The sequence below is a fragment of the Lampris incognitus genome, chromosome 14, assembly GCF_029633865.1.
Source record: "Lampris incognitus isolate fLamInc1 chromosome 14, fLamInc1.hap2, whole genome shotgun sequence".
Taxonomy (NCBI): Eukaryota; Metazoa; Chordata; class Actinopteri; order Lampriformes; family Lampridae; genus Lampris; species Lampris incognitus.
The window spans coordinates 21,757,655-21,771,198 of record NC_079224.1 but is presented as its reverse complement, the minus strand read 5'-3'; the positions used below and the strand labels follow the sequence as shown (position 1 = coordinate 21,771,198).

The 13,544-nt window shown below is 42.2% G+C and overlaps 1 protein-coding gene across 1 annotated transcript in view; it reads right to left on the bottom strand.

The window, feature by feature from the left end:
* The window catches only part of slc1a7a (solute carrier family 1 member 7a), a 58,101-nt gene that overhangs the window by 18,825 nt on the left and 25,732 nt on the right, over nt 1-13,544 (bottom strand). The gene's annotated exons all lie outside the window — the stretch shown is intronic.

Genomic DNA, 13,544 nt, shown 5'->3' with positions numbered 1-13,544 from the left:
TCTTTTCCAGGGATTAAAGCTATTCTCTGCAAGTTTGGCACTGTAGCAGCACTCATTGCGAGGCATACCTTAACAAAGGCTTGACGCTGCGTCATCTGTTCTTTTTTTAATCCACTGCCATGTATCGATCTATCTAAAACTACTGAAAATGCGAAATTAGCACTTGTCCTTCCTTAGTGTGCAAGTAGCACGCTCTTTGTTTATTACTGACAGTATACTACGTGATATGTGAGAAGACTGCAAGAGGGCTGGTTGCACAGGCTCATTCGAGGCTCTAGCAGCCAAACTACTTGGTGTACTGAATCCCCAATGGCTGCAATTTGTTCTGTAGGAAGTCAGACTGTGTTAACCTGATTTAAGATTTCGCTTCTACCAAAAACGACCATGGGCGGTCAACATGACTGCCGGTTTTTAAACTCTATATTCTGTCAAGATAAATACCCAATTGAGATATTAATGCATTGCACATGTTAGCATGTCTGTTAGGAAATGACCGACACCAACATTACCACTTTAACAACTATAATACTATTTTTAAACAATTTAAACTTCAGAGAGACATGGTCGAACTTGAATAGCAAAATTGAAAAAGTGAAAATATTACCTGAAAAACAAAACAGAAAACACATATTGCTAATCTAACAAACGTAACAAGGTCTATTAAACGTGAAATGTAAAAAATAAAAACATATATTGAAACAGTCCCAAACAACGACCGGAACTTAAAAAGTACCAGAACGACTGTGGGCAGTCATTTTGACCGCCACGGTTTTTAAACTCTATATTCTGTACAGATAAATACCCAATTGAGATATTAATGCATTACATATGTTAGTATGTCTGTTAGGAAACTAACTGACACCAAAAATTAAAAGTTTAACAACTTTAATACTATTTTTCAAACAATTTAAAATGGCCGCTGTCCAGCGACTGAAAATACTGCGACGCCTCGATGGTAGTCATGATGCGTCTGTAACGGCGTCTGCAGACATGTTGGCAATAATCAAAAGTCAAATTTAGACCATTTCTCTGCACTGGGGAAGGCTAGTTTTTTTCTAGGACAGAGCAATGAACTTCACGAAGGAAATGATGCGACCAAAACACGTCATAAATAGTGACATGACGCGCACGATCACGCACAAATTACGAGCGGTCATTTCATGGTCGTTTTAGGTAGAGCTTATAATTTCTTAATTTTTTTGTGTAATTGGTCTACAACTCGTTTAACGCAAATATATGCAGTTTTAGGAGAATTCAGAGAGCGGCAGGTCTGTACCTTTTTTCCACAACGTTATTAAACTTTCAAAATCCGAAACGGTCATAATGACCAGCTTGGTTGTTCTACACAGCGGTAGACAATAAATAAATAAATAAATATGAAAAAATAGACGTTTCAGCATCAAACATTCATTACTTTATTCCACAGCAGAAATACTACTCGCAGCCAACAATCACCGCTACCGCCAAGCTTTTTTTGTTTTGTTGATGTTTTCCCCTTTTTTTCTCCAATTACCAATTGGTCAACTGGCCAATTACCCAACTCCTCCAAGCCGTCCCGGTCATTGCTCCACCCCCTCTGCCGATCCGGGGAGGGCTGCAGACAACCACATGCCTCCTCTGATACATGTGGAGTCGCCAGCCGCTTCTTCTCACCTGACAATGAAGAGTTTCGCCAGGGGGACAGAGCGCTTGGGAGGATCACGCTATTCCCCCCAGTTCCCCCGCCCCCCCGAACAGGCGCCCCGACCGACCAGAGGAGGTGCTAGTGCAGTGACCAGGACACATAACCAAATCTGGCTTCCCACCTGCAGACACGGCCAACTGTGTCTGTAGGGATGCCCGACCAAGCCGGAGGTAACACGGGGATTTGAACCAGCGATCCCTGTGTTGGTACGCTACCACCAAACTTGCATAGTGTAGCTTTAAATGGGTGGTTTGTGCTCAAGTATGCCAAAAATAAATACAGTCAGGATGTTATAAGGAATCTATAATACTGACATAGTATGTAACATGATGTCGATGGTGCCACCAGACTACATACACATAGGTAAATCTAAAAAGTGGTGCCAGGCATGTCAAATCCTGCCCCTTGACGTCAATGAGTTGGACCTTGTACCTCCAGTTCACGCAAGTTCAAAGATCATATTGGGTAAAGATCGTAGCCACCCACCACAATAATATATTATCACATCTTAATGACCCCATTGTAATTAAAGATATCCTACCATACAGCACCAACTTTGAGAAACAATACAAATGTAACCACACATCTTCCCCACATAAATATCTAACTCTTGTTTAGCTGCCATAGACAGTTACCCTGACATGAATCCCATTAAGCCCATCCAGTCGATCCATCCATCCATCTAAGGGACCTCTTCGGAATCTGAAAAGGTCCCTGAGATGAGTGATGAAATGTATCTGTCAGTAAATGTTGTGTCCAGATGAACTGATTCATCTTTCTTTGATTTTCTTACGTGGATTATTGAGCATGCATAAAGACACTCTATAACTAATATTTGTGTAATTTCATTTTCTAAAAAAAAATCTTGTATATTGTTATTTATTGTTATAACCCCTATGCTAGTTTCTGGGCAATTTCACTACCTTTACTTCTAAGCTCATATCTTGGTCATTATCAGTGCTTGAAATGGAAAAACATAAGTGCCAGTAGGCTACTCCCCTTATTCAAGTTTTATTTTTTTGTTGTTACTATTTTTACCTTTTACCCATTAGACAGTGGCAGTGGAGAGGTAAACAGGAAACGAGAGAGAAGGGTATGACGTGCAACAAAGGTCGCCAGCTCGAATCGGACTGGTGTAGCAGGCCAGATAAACCCCCCGCCAAACTATAGCTACCCGGCTATAGTCTGGCCTAGTTTAAAATATACCCCGGGGTATAAAATAGCCCAGTCTGGTTTATACCCCGGGGTATATTTTGGGCTAGGCCAGACTGTACCCCTCTAGTCCATATTATATCCCCCACCCCGGGTTACAGAGGGCACTATTTCAAAACTCTAACAGTTGTATGTGCAACTCAGTGTTCTGTAGTCATTTTGTCTTGACATGCAGTAATTTCAGCAAGCATGGTGAGTAGACATTTCTCTCTCAGTCTCTTGATCGCCTATCGATCAAACTATGTTAATGCATGCAAACGTCCTTCAGATTGGTAGCTCAAGGTTAGGAAGGTTACTAGTGAAAATATATTTGTTAAAAAGCAAGTTTTCTGTCATTTCTGATGTTTTTAAGCTAAAATATTTATTATCTTAGCTAAAAGGGCTAAAAACAGTTATTAGGTAGCCACAAGCTAATATGCTAGGAAGGTGATAGAGATTTGAAAGTTTACATGTATGTAATACACCTCCGCTTTATCATGCGCCTCAATATCATGGAACTGCACCACTAGGTGGCGGTACAGTGAATGCTTTAATTTTGTATTTTTAATAACTGTAGATAGGAATTGCCATGTGATGATTTGCCGCAGGAACTGTTTTTTGTGTAATGTAAAACCGACAAGATCCTAAGTAACACCTACAAGATTTGCACAAATGCCACATCATCATCAGATGTTCCCCAAGACCTTGAGCACCCAACCATTCCTGACCGCCCCTGTGACACCATAGAGGACAAACCCAGCAACCCAAGAGACCAATGGAGGAGCTAGACAAGATCAGTGACACAACGAAAATACGCCAGCAAAAAACAAAAAACAAAAACAAGTCGACAAGGATGTTCAGCCCACTCCCCAACAATGCCTGAAAGAACCTGGCAGCAGAGCTGGGTCTGACATCAACAAAGTCTGTACACTTTGGCCGACCCTCTGAACCATCGCAGCCAAGATGAATGTACTAGACTAAAGGCAATGGCAACTGCTACTTCGGATCCATCAGTTATATACTCACAGGATCAGAGGAGAGCCATGGTATCATCCGAGATCGAGTTGTGCAGCACGTGAACACTGACATCAATATGAAGCTCCAACACTACCTGAACCAGAACGTTAATGACTATGTGACTGTCTCTGGAATATCACAGGATGGAGTATGGGCAACTGATGCTGAGGTCATGGCCATAGCCAGTTTGTTGGGGTGATGTTGCAGTATATACCAAGGTTTGCCAGTCAATGCAGTGGCTAACAAATCCCATCAGTTTTAGTCTCGAGAGCTTGACAGATCATGCATTTCATCTTGAGAATGTGTCAGAGCACGTCAGTGCTGTAACCAGTGTTTAGATATATGTTTTGTTAGCTCATGATTCACTGAAATCTGCACTTGATTAGTTAGCAAAGCAACCTTATGTTTGGATGCATTGTGCTGGCTCGAGGAGCATGTAAGAGACACGTGGATGACATTGGAACACTTGGTTTGGAAGCAGGGGCCACCCACTGGTGAGTCCTTGTTGAAGCCGGAGGGCGGTGCAATCGGGTTATTGTCAGACTGTTTGAACGCTTGTTAGCGTTTGGTGGGGTTAAGAGAACTTAGCACTGCAGTTATGTCAAGCAATCTAGATTGGTTCAGAGTCCTGAGAGCTGGTAGTTATTTGAGTTAAAAGTTCTTCATGCTCAGAAGATGGTTTCTTCCTCAGTGTACAACTAATGGTCACAGACTTTCAAGTTGCAAGAAGTTTCACAGCAGAGTATTTGCAGGGCAAAGACAAGAAACTGCAAGTACCCAGTCCAAACATAGGTTACAATGGCAAGACCATAAGAGAGAGAACAAAGGGGCTCTGGCACCCTTTATTGATTAGTATGATTCACTAACATAGCATTTTATTTTATTTTATAGCCTCCATTTTATTCAAGATTCATCACAGCTCCAGATGGTTGGCACTAGCTGTTGTATGATAGTTTATAAGGTTGTGTCATTAGCCCGTGAAATAAAATCAAAATTGAATAATTTATCCTTGATTATTTTGTGTATCTGAGTGTCGGGGGTATAATCTGGTTTAGAAGGGTATGAAATAGCCTAGCCTAAATAATACTCCGGGGTATAAACTGGACTAGCCAATAATATATCTGGGGTATAAAACAGGCTAGCCCACTTTAATCCCGGGTATAGCCTGGCCAGGGGGTATATCTTGGGCTGTTACACCGGTGTGGTTGTGACCGTGTGGCCATGTGGTATGAGCCACATGCCCCCCCCCCCCCCCCCAATTCACATGTTGGCTTGTGTATTGGCCGGCATCAGCAAATCATTATTGCATTCAGAATTTCTACAGTGAATAAAAGAAACTAGGGGATATTGCTGATGTTCACAACATCCATCCATCCATTATCTGAACTGCTTATCCTTCTCTCAGGGTCGCGTGGATGCTGGAGCCTATCCCAGCTGTCATTGGGCAGCAGGCGGGGAGACACGCTGGACAGGCCACCAGGCCATCACAGGGCTGACATACATCCACACATACCCATTCATACTTAGGGACAATTTAGTATCCAATTCACCTGACTTACATGTCTTTGGACTGTGGGAGGAAACCGGAGCCCCCGGAGGAAACCCACGCAGACACAGGGAGAACATGCAAACTCCACACAGAGGACGACCCGGAATGACCCACCAAGTTTGGACTACCCCGGGGCTCAAACCCAGGACCTTCTTGCTGTGAGGAGACCGCGCTAACCACTGCACCACCGTGCTGCCCATGTTCACAACATAAATTTATTTAATCAAGGGGACAACCATTTCAATTATTAGAGTAAAAACTATTTGACTATGTACAGTAGCTATGTACAGTGTGTGGTGCAATGAAGTCCTCAGGCCGCGAAGCCTTTAGTTCCCTGTATTCCTGACAAAATCCATTTCGTTCTCTTCTCTCTCCTTTTAGTGTTCACACAAACTAAGCCCCTCTGCATCATCATACTCCATGTCCAGTTGTCCTTCCGGCTATTATTGTAAGGTCAATGTAACATTCCTTTTTTTTTTTTAAAAATTCCCCCCTTTTTCTCCCCAATTGTATCCAGTCAATTACCCCACTCCTTCGAGCCGTCCCGGTTGCTGCTTCACCCCTTCTACCAATCCTGCGAGGGCTGCAGACTACCACATGATACTCCAACATAGAGTCGCCAGCCACTTCTTTTCACTTGACAGCGAAGGTTTTCAACAGGGGGACATAGCTCGTGGGAGGATCACGCTATTCCCCCCAGTTCCCCCTACCCCTCGACCAGGCACCCACCCTGACCGACCAGAGGAGGCGCTAGTGCAGTGACCAGGACACATACCCACATATCCAATGTAACGTTACTTAGACTAGCCGCCGACAAAGAAAAGTAGGCAGGTGAGAATGGGAACAGGTGAGCATCACATAGTGCCCCCAGTGTAATGTAGTTTATGTACGGCCATTATGAGTCTCCCAGAGAACCTGATATGAAGAGGGTAGAAAAGAGCTTGTGAGAAGTGCTGGTGCGTAAGTAAAAGTCATGGTATGCAAAAGAGTAAAATGTAAAAGTGCCAGTACTGCTAACAGTGAATACCAGCCCACTATGAGCCCTGGTCATTATAGGAGCTAACCATGCATGCTGTATCTTCGTTTTTTGTTTTTGTTTTTCCAGAACAGGCTGTCCAGATCATCTATCATTTGATATGAGAATACTTGTAGATTTTTTTTAATGTTAGCCTTTATATCAAGGGGAAAAAAAAGAAGATTGCACCTATGAAACTTTTATGTTTTTACATGTATCTCACCGTATAATGCTGGCAGTAGAGATATCTTTTCACAAGTGTGGCAATAATCAGAACCGTGATGGTGGGATACACTATGACTGACCTGAAGTGAGTTGAGGTTACCTGTGTTTGTACATTTGTGCTTGAGCCTACTTGTGCACAGCTGACCTGTGCATGTCTTTTGACCGCAACCTTTAAATCATTGCAATGAAAAGCGAACACATTATTTTGTGTTTATCTTTCATACGAAGTGGGATATAATGTCAGCCCTACGTTGGAGACAATGTAGACATTTGCTATAATTTCAAAACTGGATTACTCGACAACAGAGAAACAACCAGCATCATTGGAGAGGCTAAGTGCCGCTGTTTAGTTTGGTATGTGGTACGCTGTGAAGCGATGGGGATTTTGTGACCTATTCAACCAAGAAGCAAGAGTATGAAAATGGGTGATGAAATTAGTAAAGATATTACTTTTCAGTCTCCCCAGGCAAGCAGTCAGGTGGTGTGTCTCCCCTCCTGCCGCCCAGTGACTGCTGGGATAGGGTCCAGCATCCTCTCGACCCTGAGAACAGGATAAGTGGTTTGGATAATGGATGGATTGATGGATGACTTTCCAGAAGTTTGATCTGTCATCATAACGTGATTTCTTCAGTATGTACAAATAAGTGATTAGCATCATTACAAAGCTCCAGTTCCGCTCTTTCTTGTGATATGTGTTCCATATTTATGCAACGAGGAGTTCATGAGTAATTAAAAAAGAGTGACGGGTGTGGAGATGGACGCAGAGCTGTATGCAGATTGTAATTATGATTAAATTTGATGTAAATTCAAAATTATTTTTCTTGCGAACACTTCATTGCATAGACAAGCGACTAGTAATGTTGGAAAGCTCAAGTCATGCCATTTCATGATATGTGCCCCACCTCACTGTGATCCATCCATCCATGATCCAAACCTCTTATCTTGCTCTCAGGGTTGCGGGGATGCTGGAGTCTATCCCAGCAGTCATTGGGTGGCAGGCGGGGAGACACCCTGAACAGGCCACCAGGCGTTCACAGGGCTGACACACACCAGGACACGTACCCACATCCGGCTTCCCTCACTGTGATGAATACTTCTTTAGCAATTCAACCGAGAAGAAGGGATGTGAATTTGGACGCATATTGCATCTGTTAAGGGTTAAAATGACATACTTGTGGAGGCATGGAGATGTTTAAGAGAGATGACAGTGGAATTTTTACAAGATTGTTAGGAGAAGGATGCTGAATATGGAGCTGCCAGGGAAGAGGAAAAGAGGAAGGCCAAAGGGGAGGTTTATGGATGTGGTGAGAGAGGACATGCAGGTGGCTGGTGTGACAGAGGAAGATGCAGAGGGCAGGAAGGGATGGAAATGGATGATCCGCTGTGGCAGGCCCTTACGGGGGCAGCAAAAAAAAAAGAAAAAAAGAAGAAAAGAAGAAGAAAGGTTAAAATGACAGTGGTTTGGGTTGGGGGGCACTGTAAGATGTCGCTTAGGGCCCCAAAGTGTTCAGAAACGGTCATGGCACTCAATAACTGTAATAAACTTTGATTTAAAAAATGATAGTTTGTGGATATTATGCGCTGCCTTGCTGTTATTTATTTTGTGTGATATACAGTGCATCCGGAAAGTATTCACACCCCTTCACTTTCCCCACATTTTGTTATGTTACAGCCTTATTCCAAAGTGGATTAAATTCCTTTTTTTCTCATCAATCTACTTACAATACCCCATAATGACAATGTGAAAAAGGTTTTGTAGAATTTATTAAAAATGAAAAACTGAAATATTGCATGTACATAAGTATTCACACCCTTTACTCAGTACTTGGTTGAGGCACCCTTGGCAGCGATTACAGCCTCAAGTCTTCTTGGGTATGAAGCTACAAGCTTGGCACACCTATATTTGGGGTATTTCTCCCATGACAAACTGTTTCATATTAGAGAGGGCAAACAGCCGGTAAATGAAAATGTGAAATCAAATCAGTATTGCTGGGTCGCCGTTGCTCTCAGTCTTTTCCCGTCATTCTCCTTCTTTCACTATTTGTCTTCCCTCCACTTCCTGTCTGTCTCTGACTCTCTCGTTGCCTTTCTCTCCGTATTTCTTTCTTCCTCAATTGTGCAAAGGTTTGTGGGGTTAGACCAGCAGGAACGTCGCCGAATGAGACGATAAAAGTACTGCTTGTGTTTTCTCACATCAGCAACAACACTGAGTAATTATTATCGAGTGGACAGCGCTGAACAGAGGGCTGTTTAATCATTTCTCATGGCGAAATATATTTTCCACTGTGAGGAAAAAAACAAAAAACAAAAACAAAATGTGAGAATAAGAGAATGCAGATCGATGTTGTTTGGGAAAGGATGTTGAAACACAGCGAGGGTGTTAAAGCCAGTGAGGATGCTCTGTGGAAAGGGAGAGGACCATCTCTCATCTCTTGAGCTGGGTGGATAAGATTTGTTCCCTGTCCAGAGTAATCTGGCTTGGCTTTAAAAACGTTGGGATGCTAAACGTTTCATACTGCCTTATCATACCGTCACAGCCTCCCTGCAAATGCCTCCAATGTCGATGAAGTACATAAGACCGTGAATCCTCCTTAAAGGCCTCCTTACATCTCTCTAACAGTGTGAAATAGAGTGTATGAAGCTGCTGTGTCTCATCTGATAGAGGGGCAACTTCAATGTGGGATGATAACATACAGTTAGATTGACTAGCGGGAGAAGGTGCTTGGCACACAACACAAAGTAACACACTGTTGTATTACAGAGACCACAATCTAAATTTGCCGGATACTCTGATCACTTATAAGTTAAATAAGAAACAGCAGGCAATTTTCCACAAATGTGATGTTTCCTTTCATGTGACTCCATCGACATATGTGGAACGCAATATCAGAAAAGATGAACTGGTATCTGTCTCTTCTGCTTCTGGTTTGTGGAAGGATGACGCTGTCCTCCAGAGGATCAATTTCTTAAAAAAGCTTGTGTTTTAATTTGACTGTTTGTAACTCTTACAACTCCAACACACAAACCAAAGAATTAGCTGTCATTTGAACATGTTTTGCAGCGAATGGGTGCCTGCAGCATGTGGGAGGCCAGCACAGAGAATATTTGCAATGATGAAAAGCAGGTTGCTGCAGGCACAAGCCAATGCTTTGTACGCAGTCTTGCTGGTCACTGAAGGCAGCCAACCACTTGGACCTGAAACGTCACCATGAAATATTTCATGAACAATAAACAGGTGATGATCCCCAGAGATTGATGTCCATGATGTCATATTCAAATCATCGTGAAATTAACCTATTCCATTAATACGCTGACCTCAAAGTTCACTTTCTATGTCTTTATAGATAATTGATTATTGCAAACTGTTCTCTTCTCTCACATGTCTTTTCTCTCTCTCTGAATGATGTCTTCTCCTTTCTCTTTTTCTGTCTGTGCGAATGGTGTGATGTGAGTCTCCCTTGTGTGCATGTGCAGTCTGTCCTTCTCCCAGGTCTCCATGGTGATGGTGGTCACTACCTGGATACTGCTTGGCATCCCCCTCATCACATTTTCTCTTTATATATATCTTATAAATTCATATAATTTTGTTATCCTGTTTCAATGTTATATCCTTCTCTCACTAAGATGTGACTATTTATTATTATTTTTATTATTTTTATTATTATTATTATTATTATTATTTTAACATGGTGATGCTGGTTACGTGGCTCAGGTCCTGGGCTGTTCCAGTGGCATCTGGACACTGCTTGGCATCCTCCTCATCATATTCTTCATATATCTTATAACTCCATTATAATTTTGTTATCCTCTTCCAATATTCTATTCTGTAAATTGTGTAAACACAACATCCATTGCACATTGTCTGTCTTGGGAGAGAGATCCCTCCTCTGTTGCTCACCCTGAGGTTTCTTCCTATTTTTTCTCGCTGTTGAAGGTTTTTTTTTTTTTTTTTAGGGAGTTGTTCCTTATCTGATGCGAGGGTCTAAGGGCAGGATGTTGTGTTGCTGTAAAGCCCCTTGAGGCAAATTTGTAAGTTGTGATAAAGGGCTATACAAATAAAGTTGACTTGACTTGACTTTATACCTCTTTTTCAGTTTTTTGGCTCCAAGTGGAGTGAGATGTGTGTTGTGTTGTGACTGAGACCAGAATACCAGAGGTACAGCTTTGTGTAAGCAGAAGTGCCACTGCGGGGGGGGGGGGGCATGCCCTGACCTGGCCCCACAGAACCTCATCAGCAGACATTTACGCAGCAGAGGTGGATTGGTAGCCTGACAAAACAACAATTTTCTGGGAGATGATAGATAAATTGTTCCTGCTACATGCCTGTAGTACTATTACAGTCCAGATGTTTGGACCACAATTTAGTTTTTTTTTTAACACATAAGGGAAATCACAACAAGGCCTTTCAGAAAACTTCAAATACAATGACGGATGTAGAAATTGAAAGGGACTGTAAGAAATTGGCTATATTTGTAAAACCACACATTTGCCTGGTGACTCCTTTCCTAACTCACACTTTGCACTTTAAGCAAGACTTTACAGCGAAGTTTTAAATATTTTTTTCTAAAGTAAACTGATTTGATCATCTTTGATGCTAATTTTATTTCTCAAAGTTTTCACAAATTAAGTTCTTTTTGGGGGGAGATTTTCCCCCCTTTTTCTCCCCAACTGTACTTGGCCAATTACCTCACTCTTCCGAGCTGTCCCGGTTGCTGCTCCACCCCCTCTGCCGACCCAGGGAGGGCTGCAGACTACCACATGCCTCCTCATATACATGTGGAGTCACCAGCTGTTCCTTTTCACCTGACAGTGATGCGTTTCACCAGGGGGACGTAGTGCATGGGAGGATCACGCTGTTCCCCCGAGTTCTCCCTCCCCCCAAACAGGCGCCCCAACTGATCAGAGGAGGCGCTAGTGCAATGACCAGGACACATACCCACATCCGGCTTCCCACCCGCAGACACTGCCAATTGTGTCTGTAAGGACACTCGACCAAGCTGGAGGTAACACAGGGATTCGAACCGGCGAGCCCCGTGTTGGTAGGCAACGGAATAGACCACCACGCCACACGCACACCCCAAATTAAGTTCTTTTAACTTAATTTAGCCATACATGACCACATTGGGCTTGTAGTCAGTATCAGTTAATGTCCAACAACTATCCTAAGCAAACATGTGAACATAGATATTAAAACAAACCATTTTATCTATCATTTGAACATCTCAACTGGTCAAATGAGATAACCCTGTTGGTCCGATACATCTCCAGCCTGCTTGAAAGAGAAGGATCTGTACTACAGCTCCATTCTCCATGGCTCTGTTTGTTTATTCAGCTCAGGGTACACTGTCAAAATTAAGGCATTCGTCTCTGATAGAGAATTTTATAAACGAGCATGTGATCAGAAAGTAGCAGCTTCTAGATACCTCGAGCATCTTGTAACATCCTTATTAATTAGTAATTAGCCAATATATTGAACAGAGCTCTAAAGATCTAAAGCATGGGAGTGATAAGGAATGCATGGCGGGCATATTACGAGACTGACCAGGGACTGAAGGGAAGCAAGCAAGATCATGGTAACTGAGCAAGACGAAGGTGTTTCGGTCTTTCTCCCGAGATGATGAGGGCTAAAATTGGTTGTAAGCTGATTTTAAAGTCCAAATGAAGCAGCGACTGGAATTGGAAATGTTTTCTCAATGCAAAAAAAAATAAAAATATATATATATATAAATAAATATATATATATATATATATATATATATTGGTAATCTAGAGGAGCAATATAAGAGATGCTTTGAGTGCGAGTACCACTCAGCCCTCATCATTCAGCAGCTCATTAACAGGGAATGATGGAGAGATAAATTAACCTTAATTGCTTAGAATGCAGGGCATCTGAATTGATGTGCCAGATAATAACTACTTGTGTGTGTGTGTGTGTGTGTGTGTGTGTGTGCGTGTGCATGTGAAGGAGGGGCTAGAGATATAGGCATTGACAGGGGACGAGATTTTCGTGCGTGGGGGAGGTTGGTACTTGGCCCGCCATGTGAATCAGCCTCGTTCGTGTGAGAGACAGACATGAACAGTGGATCTACCACAAGAGTTTTGAACCATATGGGGCTTACTGTCCCTTCCTGCTGCACCTTTGCTGAGCAAGAGCATTACACTAATCCCTCATTTAGACAGCAAAGAGAAGGCCAAGACTCCTTCGGTGGACAATATATGGTACATGGTTCCCATGACATGTAATTAATGCAGCCCTTTTAATGTGGCATCTCAGCATCCATACTTCTTCAGCTAAGCAAAGACCTTGTGGTCACTGTCCTGCTCCTTGTCATTTTGACAGTTTTTAATTCCTGTTGCTGTCGTTTATTTTTTTAATTTTTACAACTGAATTGTACTATAATAAAACATATTGCCTCTCTTTAAATGTACAATTTAAATTTGTTTGTTAGAGGTGGTAAACCATTAATTTTGTCATTTTTTTTTAAATTAGCCTTGAGAAAAGGTATTGACTAAGAGATCTTGCTTTTTCATTAAGAGTTAGTGTATGTTATTTGGAGGTAAAAACAGGCCAAGGCCTACAGTTTTGAAAAATGGAACGGCTGAAATTGAGCAGAAATATCGCCTGGTACTTCTAGTGATGGGACTCACATATCAGAGATGAAGGTTCCTGAAACTCTGCTCATTGCTTTTCCACTGGCTAAAAATACTGACCACACGAAACAGTATTCCTAGATGTAATCCTGCTTAATTAATTAATCCTTAGATTCAACTATATTTCTGTCATATGGCCGCTTTACCAGGTTTAATTGTATCCAAAGTATTTCTCTGTTTTTCTGCCTGTCGGGATTTAAAAAAGTAATTTG